The sequence below is a fragment of the Camelina sativa genome, chromosome 9 (assembly GCF_000633955.1).
Source record: "Camelina sativa cultivar DH55 chromosome 9, Cs, whole genome shotgun sequence".
NCBI lineage: Eukaryota > Viridiplantae > Streptophyta > Magnoliopsida > Brassicales > Brassicaceae > Camelina > Camelina sativa.
This window is the reverse complement of record NC_025693.1, coordinates 13,924,486-13,934,912: the sequence shown is the minus strand read 5'-3', so window position 1 is coordinate 13,934,912 and position 10,427 is coordinate 13,924,486.

Below are 10,427 nucleotides of genomic sequence, written 5' to 3'. Positions count from 1 at the left end.
TAATGTATGCATCTTCTTTTTCTAATACTGTATTTTTAAATTTATTGTAGTAGTTTTAGATTATTTTATTTAATTTATATTTACGTTTTTGAATTATTTGAGATTCATATATTACCGTGCTTATAATTTTCTATTATTTCGTTAATTATGTCAAATTAATTTTCTTCTAACTTCTCAACCTTGATTGGTTAGTCATAGATTTTTTTTTTTTTTGTGCAAACATAATTGTTACCATTCTTTCAATCTCAAAAGGAGATAAAGATGATAAGATCATCAACCTAATGGTTGGATCATATAAGCTAATCAAACACAAGCCTACAATAAACATAGATAGATTGGAAAAACATAAATCGTTGTTGATAGATTCATAGGAGCTAGGAGACAGAGACTACATCATGATGTGTTAAAGAAACTTTCATGAATACATTGGGAAATTTAACATTAGTTACTATCAAAAGATTTTGTGACGTTGGAAAAGGATCTTTAGTTTCATTGGTTTCTAGAGTAAGCCACTTTGAGATAGCTAAAAGAAATGAATATGTTCTCTCCACACAAGAGGAGTGCAGAACCGAGGTTCTCTCTATGGTGGAGGAGGTTGGACGCAAGGTTATCTCCCCAAGGGATGAAGGTGGGAGAGGTTGGACGCAAGGTTATCTCCCCAAGGAAGGAAGGCAGAGCGAAGGTTCTCTCCAAGGTGAAGCAGGTTGGACAGAAGGTTCTCTCCACAAGGGAGGAAGGCAGAACCGAGGTTCTTTCCATAAGTGTATTGTGATGTAATTAATTTTTTATTTAAAATGTTTTTTTAGCTAACAATTTTAGCGATTAAAGAAATTATGAAAAATTGAATGTAAAGATACATATAATAGTGGGGTTAATTTTTTCATATAGATAATTTCTAGGTGGTGGTAAATAATAAATTTGTAACATACAGTATACCTAGGTGTAAAAAATACACTTTTAATGGTAATATACATAAAAGATTTGTATATAGATATGAATCAGTGTATTATAGCAAATATATATATATATATATATATATATATATATATATATATATAAATAATATATACAATAAATTTTAATATATATTTTTAAAATTTAATTTTATTTACAAAACTTTAAATCCGCACATTGGGCGAGTCCTTATCTAATATATATATATATTACATGCCACGGGATATGGCATATATAAAATAGAAACACTTATGGGAAAATTAAAGAAACAAAAAAAATACATGATCGACGACAAGATATGGCATGCTATTATTACACGTATTACACATAGGCAGTGGACAAAGAAATCGCATTGAAATCGTGGAGTTGTAGAAGATGTTGATTTCACATTATTAAAAGGGAGAGAATTACCCATGATAACCCAGTTTTATTAATGAATAGTCAGGGTAATCTCTTTTTATTTTTATTGCTAGACTAACTTACTTTTTGTGTAATAATTTTTTATAATACCAAAACTGTTTTTTGTCTTTTTCTTTTTAAAATAAAAATGTCAAATGATTTTTTCATAAAACTATTAAATTAAAATCTAATTTCTAAATATTTATGAAAATATATTAATTGTTTAAGACCTAATTTGGTATTAGTATTAGTCAAATAAATTTTGGAAGATTTTCCATGTGTTTGCCGCTTCAAAACGTGAAACATCCTTCTCCATATACAACCACTACCAAAGTAAGATCTCTTACTCCATCTCTTATGCCTTTTTCTTTATTGACTAATTTTAGTTGTTAAGTTAATTGGATTTCTGGGCTGGGTTATTGTTAATTATAAAATTCTATTCTCCAATTTCGTTTTCAGAATTCTCTGTTCTTGTTTAGATTAAAACTTATATTAAGCAATTCAATGCTATGTTCTCTTTTCTTTGTTCTCTGTTCAAAGGAGTTTTACTTCTTTTACTTCTTGAATGACAAACTATATCATGCCTTTTTCCTTATTGACTAGTTTTAGTTGTTTCAAGTTAATTGGATTTCTGGGTTGGGTTATTGTTAATTATGAACCCCCATCCTCCGATTTCGTTTCTAGATCCTCTGTTCTTGTTTAGATTAAAACTTCTATTAAACAATTGAATTCTCTGTTCTATGTTCTCTGTTCGTGGGGGTTTTATTTCTTTTACTTCTAGGATGACAAACACGATCCAACTAAATACTTACACTTTTTATCTATGAATAGATTGTATTCTACTTTTCACTTTTTCTGATTATTTATTAATTTTATGGACGTTTTACAGGATGGAGGCACAAACAAACATCAATTTAGGATTTCCTTTCCGTTTGTTTTCACTTGGTTATGAACCAAAACCCAAGAAAAGCATCAATTATCACAGGAAGACTGACTTTTTGGAAGATGTGGAAAGTGCAGTTGGAAAGACGTGTGGAACAACATCCGTGAATCTCCTCTTGGAGTCATCGTACGGTTTGTTGATAATAAATTCACATGGTCTTCTAAGGTTGTTGAATATCTTCTTGCGAAACAACTTGTATGCAAGAAAAAATATGAGATTTGGTGTTTGTTTGGTGATAAACCAGCTCGATTCTCTTTGTCGGAGTTCGAAGAGATCACAGCTTTGGATTGTGCACCTTTTCCAGATGATTGTGAGGTTGACGTAGAAGCTAAACTGCATAAAGATTTGTGGAAAAAGTTGAAAATCAAAGGAAAGACGAATCCCTGCAAAAATGATTTGAGAAGAGTGTGAAGATGTTGCTATTTGGTCAGATGAAGACGACAAAACTCGGTTTGCATACTTAACTATAGCATTTGTTATTTTAGGCTATGATGATAAGAAGCGGCTTAGTTCTCAAATAGCTCGAATGGTTTTTGATTTGCCCAAGTTCAAAAAATATCCTTGGTAGAATGGTTTTCAAACAGCTTATTGAGTCTGTGAAACGAATCGATTATAATGCGCAATCATACACAATACATGGATTTACACAAGAGATTCAAATATGGGCTTACACACTTGTTCCCGGTCTCGGAACAAAGATTGGTCGCCCTTAACATGTTGATGGCCCTCCCCTTCTAAAGTTCAAAGGTACAAAGGGAAAAAGTAACATTGATATCCATACCACTGTAGTTAATGATGAGGTATGTATATTGTTACTTGTGTTTTACAATTGTCTTGATTTAATCTATCATAGCTTGAGAAATTTTATTATTGGTGCTGATTTAATTTGTCTCATCTTGAGAAAAATTAATATGTGTTTTACTTTGAATTGCAGAATAACATCAAAAAGTTATAGTCAAACATTTAACTTCTGCTGTTTGGGAGGATGTTGTTGTTGACAAGGAAATTGATGCTCTTCTTGAAGCCATATGAAAAGAAGGAAGTTTGCAATCTGTTAGTTGGGTGGAAGATGGTTTGACTGATTTACAATTGGAAGAGAACATAGTGGAAGAATTATGTGGAAAAGCTGAAGAGGAAAACAGAACAGACGATGATATAAAGATATCATTGAAACATAAAAGAGAGGTGGATACAATGGCTATGAAAAACACATTGGATTCAAGAGCATCAATTATTTCTAGTGAATCTGTTGAAACGCTACAGTTGAGGATCGACCAACAAACAAAAAGGATTGAGGTGTTTGAGGCTCAATTAGAGGCTATGAAAAACCAGCAACAAATCATTAAATTGATGCGCTTAAGAGTTGATCTTCTCGAGAAAGAAATAACATTGTTAAGTGAGAAGTTAAAGACTAATGAGGTAAGTCATAGTAATAAGAATCTTGTTTTGATATATTTTTCCGTATTTTAATATGAAAATTTTAACATATCGTAGGTGTTATTTTACATGGATTACTATTTAATATTTAATTTCATGGTTCTTGTATATGTAGGTTTTAAAAGAATACAAGCTAAGAGATTTTAGTGACGATGAAGAAACTCATGTGGGTGACATGCATGCTAACTTAGATGTACTAAATGGTACAAGACAAAAAGTGGTCGATTCAGATGAAGAGAGTTTAGTGGATGGACGAGACCCAAAAAACAACTGCAACTAGCAGCCGCAACAATCTTCTCCATTAAAGATATTTCAACCCACTGTTTCTAATATAGAAACATTTAAACAGAAGAAAATTGGTAAGACAATCAAATCATGGAAACTAACCATGATACTAAAATTGTGCGAGAGAAGAGTAAAAGGGAGACGAAGTCGGGGCCGTCTCTACTACCACCATATCGAGGTACGCAACCTGCTGTAGGTATCATAAAAACAGAAAACCAGTCAATGGCAATTGTTGGACGTGGATATGATCCATTTGCACCCGTTGATGTGCAAAAAGTTAAAGTTTTAGACGATTGGTTACGATTGGACAAGTAAGTTGTTTATCTACGTGACTGTCATGTTACTTGATAGGTCCCAATCAGAGTAGTAAAGAACACAAGACACCAAGGGTTTTAATAGGTAGTTATGACTACCTTCTCTGGTTTGTTTTATTGATTTATATAGAGAAGAGACTATTGAGTCCCAAAGAGATAAGGAGAACACCAAGAGATAAACACCAAAGGCCAAACATAATTATCCTAACGTAAAAGAAAACCAAAACCAAAGAACACAAATAACGAAGCCGACTTAATCCACATAGCGAGGATTAGGCTGCCGTACGCGCGTGGGCCGTGCATGACGTTCGAGCCCATCAATACCGCTCCCCCGAAGAACAACCTTGTCCTCAAGGTTGGGATCAAAGGCAGGAAAACTCGCCAAAACTTGCTCCTCCTCTTCCCACGTCGCATCCTCATCACTCAGCCCTTTCCACTTGACCAGCAACTCCCACAGTTTCTTGTTGCCGACCTGCAGTTGCCGCCGACGGAGAGTCTTCTCGGGTTGCAAATGGAGATAACCATTCTCACGCAGTGGCGGAAGCTCCCCCGGTGTCAGTGGTGTCGCTCCAATGTAGGGCTTCAACAGCAAAACATGAAACACGAGATGGATCCTAGAACCCGCCGGCAGCGCTTGACGATAAGCCACCACTCCAATCTTGGCCTCAACCTGAAACGGTCCAAAGTACTTGTGAGAAAGCTTTTGCGAAGTATGCCGGAGAACTGACCATTGTCGATACGGCTTAAGGCGCAGGTAAACCCAGCTACCGCACCCCAACTGTAGGTCACGTCGCTTGGCGTCTGCATGTTGCTTGGACCGATTGTTAGCAGAGTGAAGGTGTCGCTTTAATTCAGATAATAACTCCTCCCGAGTTGCCAACTGTTCATCAACCTCGGCGAGAGTTGAAGACCCAACTTCGTACGACGGAATGGCCGGGGGTGCGCGACCTTACAATGCTTGAAACGGAGTAGTTCCCGTAGACAAATGATACGTTCTGTTGTACCAAAACTCCGCCCAAGGCAAGAGAGAACTCCACTGTGTGGGACGGTTCTGAACAAAGCACCGAAGAAACTGCTCGATACACCGATTAACCACCTCGGTTTGGCCGTCCGACTGCGGATGATAAGCCGAGGACATCCGCAACTGCGTTCCCGCCAATTTCCAAAACTCTCTCCAAAACAAACTCACAAAGATTGGGTCACGGTCACTTACAATAGACCGAGGCATCCCATGGTGCCGAACTACAGCTTCGACAAACTTGGCAGCCACTGTTTTAGCAGTATACTGGTGTGCTAAAGCGACCAAGTGGGCAGACTTAGATAACCACCATGATCGATTTATGACCATTCGAACGAGGGAGGCCATCGACAAAGTCCATAGAGACATCCTCCCAGATTTGATCAGGAACCGGTAACGGCTGTAGTAGTCCCGCTGGCGCAAGTGAAGATGATTTGGCACGCTGACAGATATCACATTCCGCTACATGTTGCTTCACGGTACGATGCATTGACGGCCAATAGAACTGTCGTGCCAACCTTTTATAGGTGCGGAGAACACCGGAGTGACCTCCCATGGGCGTGTCATGGTGCTCTCACAATAGTTGAGCAATTAACGGCGACGATGGTGGCACCACCACCCGATTCTTGTAACATAACATCCCATTACGCCATGAATAAGGATTGCCAGAGTCTGAACTTGCTAACTTTGCAATCTTCTACATATAAACATCCTCCTTGGCTAGCTCGCGGATGTCATCCCAGAGACTTGTCTGCTGAACAAAAACCCCGTTCAGTTCCGGGCTTCCCATAACCCGTGACAACACGCCTGCCACCACATTTGCCTGCCGGGTTTGTAAGTGATTTTGTAGTCATATCCCACCAATTTTCCCATCCACTTATGTTGTTCAGGAGTCAAAATTCGTTGCTCCAAAAGGTAGCGTAGACTACTCTGGTCGGTTTGTATGACAAATCGTCGCCCCAAGAGATACGGTCTCCATGTCCTGATTGCGATGACTATCGCAAGCATCTCGCGTGCATATGTTGACCAAGAGCGCTTAGTCACCCCCAAAGCTCGACTCATATAGGCAATTGGTCGATCCGCTTGTGACAGGACAACACCAATTCCCTCATCCAAAGCATCTGTTTGAATCACGAACGGCATCAAAAAATCAGGCAATGCCAGTGTAGGCGTTGTAGTCAACGCCACCTTCAAGGCCGAGAAAGCCTCTTCTGCCTCTGTACTCCACACAAACCCACCCTTACAAAGCAAATTTGTGAGAGGGCGTGCAACTAGCCCATAGTCCTTGACAAACTTATGGTAATATCCTGTCAAACCCAGGAATCCGCGAAGCTCCGTGATCGTCGTGGGTACTGGCCAATCCAACATAGCCTGTATCTTTGTTCTATCAACCTTCACCCCTTCAGCAGAGATGATGTGCCCAAGATATTCCAGTTCCCGCTGGCCAAAGTCACACTTCTTAAGCTTCACCGCCAGTTGTGATTGACGTAGAATCGAAAAAATCTGCTCAACATGCTCAAGATGTGCTTCCCAAGTAGAGCTATAGATAAGAATGTCGTCAAAAAATACCAACACAAAGCAGCAAATAAACGGTCTGAAAATATCATTCATCAACGCCTGGAACGTAGACGGTGCATTACATAGGCCAAACGGCATTACCAAAAATACTCATAATGTCCATTATGAGTTTGAAAAGCTGTTTTCGGTATATCTTCTGGATGCATTCTAACCTGGTGATATCCCGCTGTAAGATCCAACTTGGTAAAGAAAACTGCACCATGAAGTTCGTCCAACATGTCGTCAACAGTCGGGATTGGAAATCTATCCTTGATGGTAACTGAGTTGAGAGCCCGATAGTCCGTACAAAACCGCCAAGTCCCATCCGTCTTCTTCACGAGTAGGACCGGTGATGAGAATGGGCTGGAACTAGTACGAATTATTCCTGCTTGCAACATATCATTCACTTGCCTCTCGATCTCCTCTTTCTGAAAATGCGCATAGCGATAACGACGCACGTTTACCGGATCCGTGCCTTCCTGCAAGGTTATGCGATGTTCGATGTTCCTATGAGGAGGTAGGGATGTTGGAACACGAAATAAGTCCTCATATTCTTGTATGAGAGGTTGCATCTCGCCCGGTATCCCCAACTCTCTCTCTGTTGCTCACATTAGCTTCCATGTCTTCGATCCTCTCTTTGTTAGTTCCCGCCATGTTTGATAGCACCAATAGTGGTCCGAATCAAAGGTTTGATGAATAAAGAATTTGCTCTTGACACCACAAGTGGTCCGAATCAAAAGCTGAATGCCGCTCTGATACCAAATTGATAGGTCCCAATCAGAGTAGTAAAGAACACAAGACACCAAGGTTTTTAATAGGTAGTTATGACTACCTTCTANTCCCCAACTCTCTCTCTGTTGCTCACATTAGCTTCCATGTCTTCGATCCTCTCTTTGTTAGTTCCCGCCATGTTTGATAGCACCAATAGTGGTCCGAATCAAAGGTTTGATGAATAAAGAATTTGCTCTTGACACCACAAGTGGTCCGAATCAAAAGCTGAATGCCGCTCTGATACCAAATTGATAGGTCCCAATCAGAGTAGTAAAGAACACAAGACACCAAGGGTTTTAATAGGTAGTTATGACTACCTTCTATGGTTTGTTTTATTGATTTATATAGAGAAGAGACTATTGAGTCCCAAAGAGATAAGGAGAACACCAAGAGATAAACACCAAAGGCCAAACATAATTATCCTAACGTAAAAGAAAACCAAAACAAAAGAACACCAAGAACAAAGTCGACTTAATCCTCATAGCGAGGATTAGGCCGCCGTACGCGCGTGGGCCGTGCATGAAGTTCGAGCCCATCATGACTAATGTAGTGATTCTCTTGCAGTTTTTTTAATAAGTAAACGTTTGGTAGCTTGTAGTGAATACCCTATTGGCTCCCAGCAAAGTGGTGTGGAGTTTTTTCATCTTCTGCGAACTCCTCAAAAGTGGCTAAATGAAGAGGTTATTATAGCATTCAATAATAACATGTTTTAGTTTTTTTCAAGTATATTATGCTTTCTTATGATAATCTATTATGTCCATTTTTAACAGCATATTAACAGTGGCATGAACTTGCTGCGATTAAGATTAATGAAGAATCCATAAGCGTTTAGAAGTGAGAGGATTGCTTTTACAGATGCTTATTTCACAGCAATTTGGTCTAAAAGTTACAAGGATTTTCTAGAGTCAAAAGCACTTCCTATTTTTCCTAACGGATCATTTGAATATGTTAGTGGGGAATTACTTGCATTTGCTAAAACAGGAAAGAAATGGAGGACAGAGGTGGATGATATTTATGGTGTTCTCCATGTCAATAACGACCATTGGGTAGGACTGTTCATTTCTATCCCGAATCGCTCTGTTGATGTCTTTGATTGTGGGTATAAAGGTAGTAAGAATGAAGATATTGTCACAGCGGTGAAGCCAATAGCTCATATGTTACCACATTTACTTCGAGCAGCTGCATCATCAATAGAAAAGGCAAAAATGAGTGTCGAGCAATACAAAATTCGACGGCCGCGGACCAACTTTCCCTAAATGCATAAAGTGGGTGACTGTGGAATATATGCCATAAAGTTTGTCGAATGCCATGCTTTAAACGCTGAGTTTACGCAGCCTCTATCTGATACAAGCATCAAAATGGTTAGAGAGAAGCTTGCAGCTGAGATTTTTGACGAGACGGAGCAAGATTGTCGAACAGTCTCTAACCCAATCCCAATTGGAGACCATGAGTTATTACATTCATATTGATTTTTCATTTATTTTGACTAGTTATGGCTGCTTCATTTTTATCACAATATTCATATATTCTGTGCGTTACAGATTTTTACAGACTTTAAATTTACATTTCAAATGATGATTATATTTTTCAATGATGCTTTGAACAGTCTTCCATATCTGATAATCAAATTTAAGCAGGGACATTCATGTGCTTCTATAAAGAACAACAAAAGGAAATTTAAGCAGGACATGCATGTGCAGTATACACAAACGACTCAATATATATATATATATATATATATATATATATATATATATATATAGTATTACTTGTAAGTTGTAACAACACGTGTGGTAGCCACCACATGCAACTTCAAATGAATATGACACTTCATTAATAATCGATGGTATCAGGCCTTTGGAATTAAACTACGTAATGATAATCTGAAAACCAAAGCATAATCCTCAAACAATATGTTAAAGAACCTGATGAAAAAAATAATTAAATGTTATTGCAAGTTGCACGATTATGTCCAGCCTTCTTACATTGTGAACATGTATGATGTTTACATAACTTCTGGATTGATGACTTCTCACAGAACTTCTTTTTTTTTTTTTTTTGAATAGTTTTTTACCCATCGCCTTTTCAAGTGCAGAAAGGTATCTTGACTTCTTTGGTCTACCCAGCACCACGAATTTCCTCCAGTGGAAGACATCTTTTGTTTGTTATATCAAGCGGAGACTCCAATTCAACATCTTCTGGTTTAATAGACTCAGCATATGCATTGTACCAATAGATTTTTGTGTAGTAACGATGTATGATGATAAGAATGAAGAACACAATCTCACTTCTTATCTGTGTGATACACTGTTTATACAAGACTAGAGCCACCGGCACATCACCGATTCATCAACTCTATCTCCCAAGCAACACATATGTCACTTTTACAATTCACAAACAATGCATAAAAGAACTACAATGACTGTTCTCAGTTTATATACACTACAAGAAAACAGGGTATTTACGACTATGTTTGGCGACTAAATGCGTAGTCGGAAAATTAAGCGACTATTTGCCAACTATCTTACGACTATTTTACAACTGCGTAGCATTAGTCGTAACTCAGACGTTATTTGCCGACTAAATACAATAGTCGGTATTGTAGTCATTGATTAACGACCATTATACGACTAAATGGGAAGAACTTAATTTTGTTGGATCAAAGCAGCTAATTTGGCGACTACGTAGCAACTCTTTCTAATAGTCGGTAATTTGGCTACTAAGTAGTGACTAATGATTTGGCATTCTT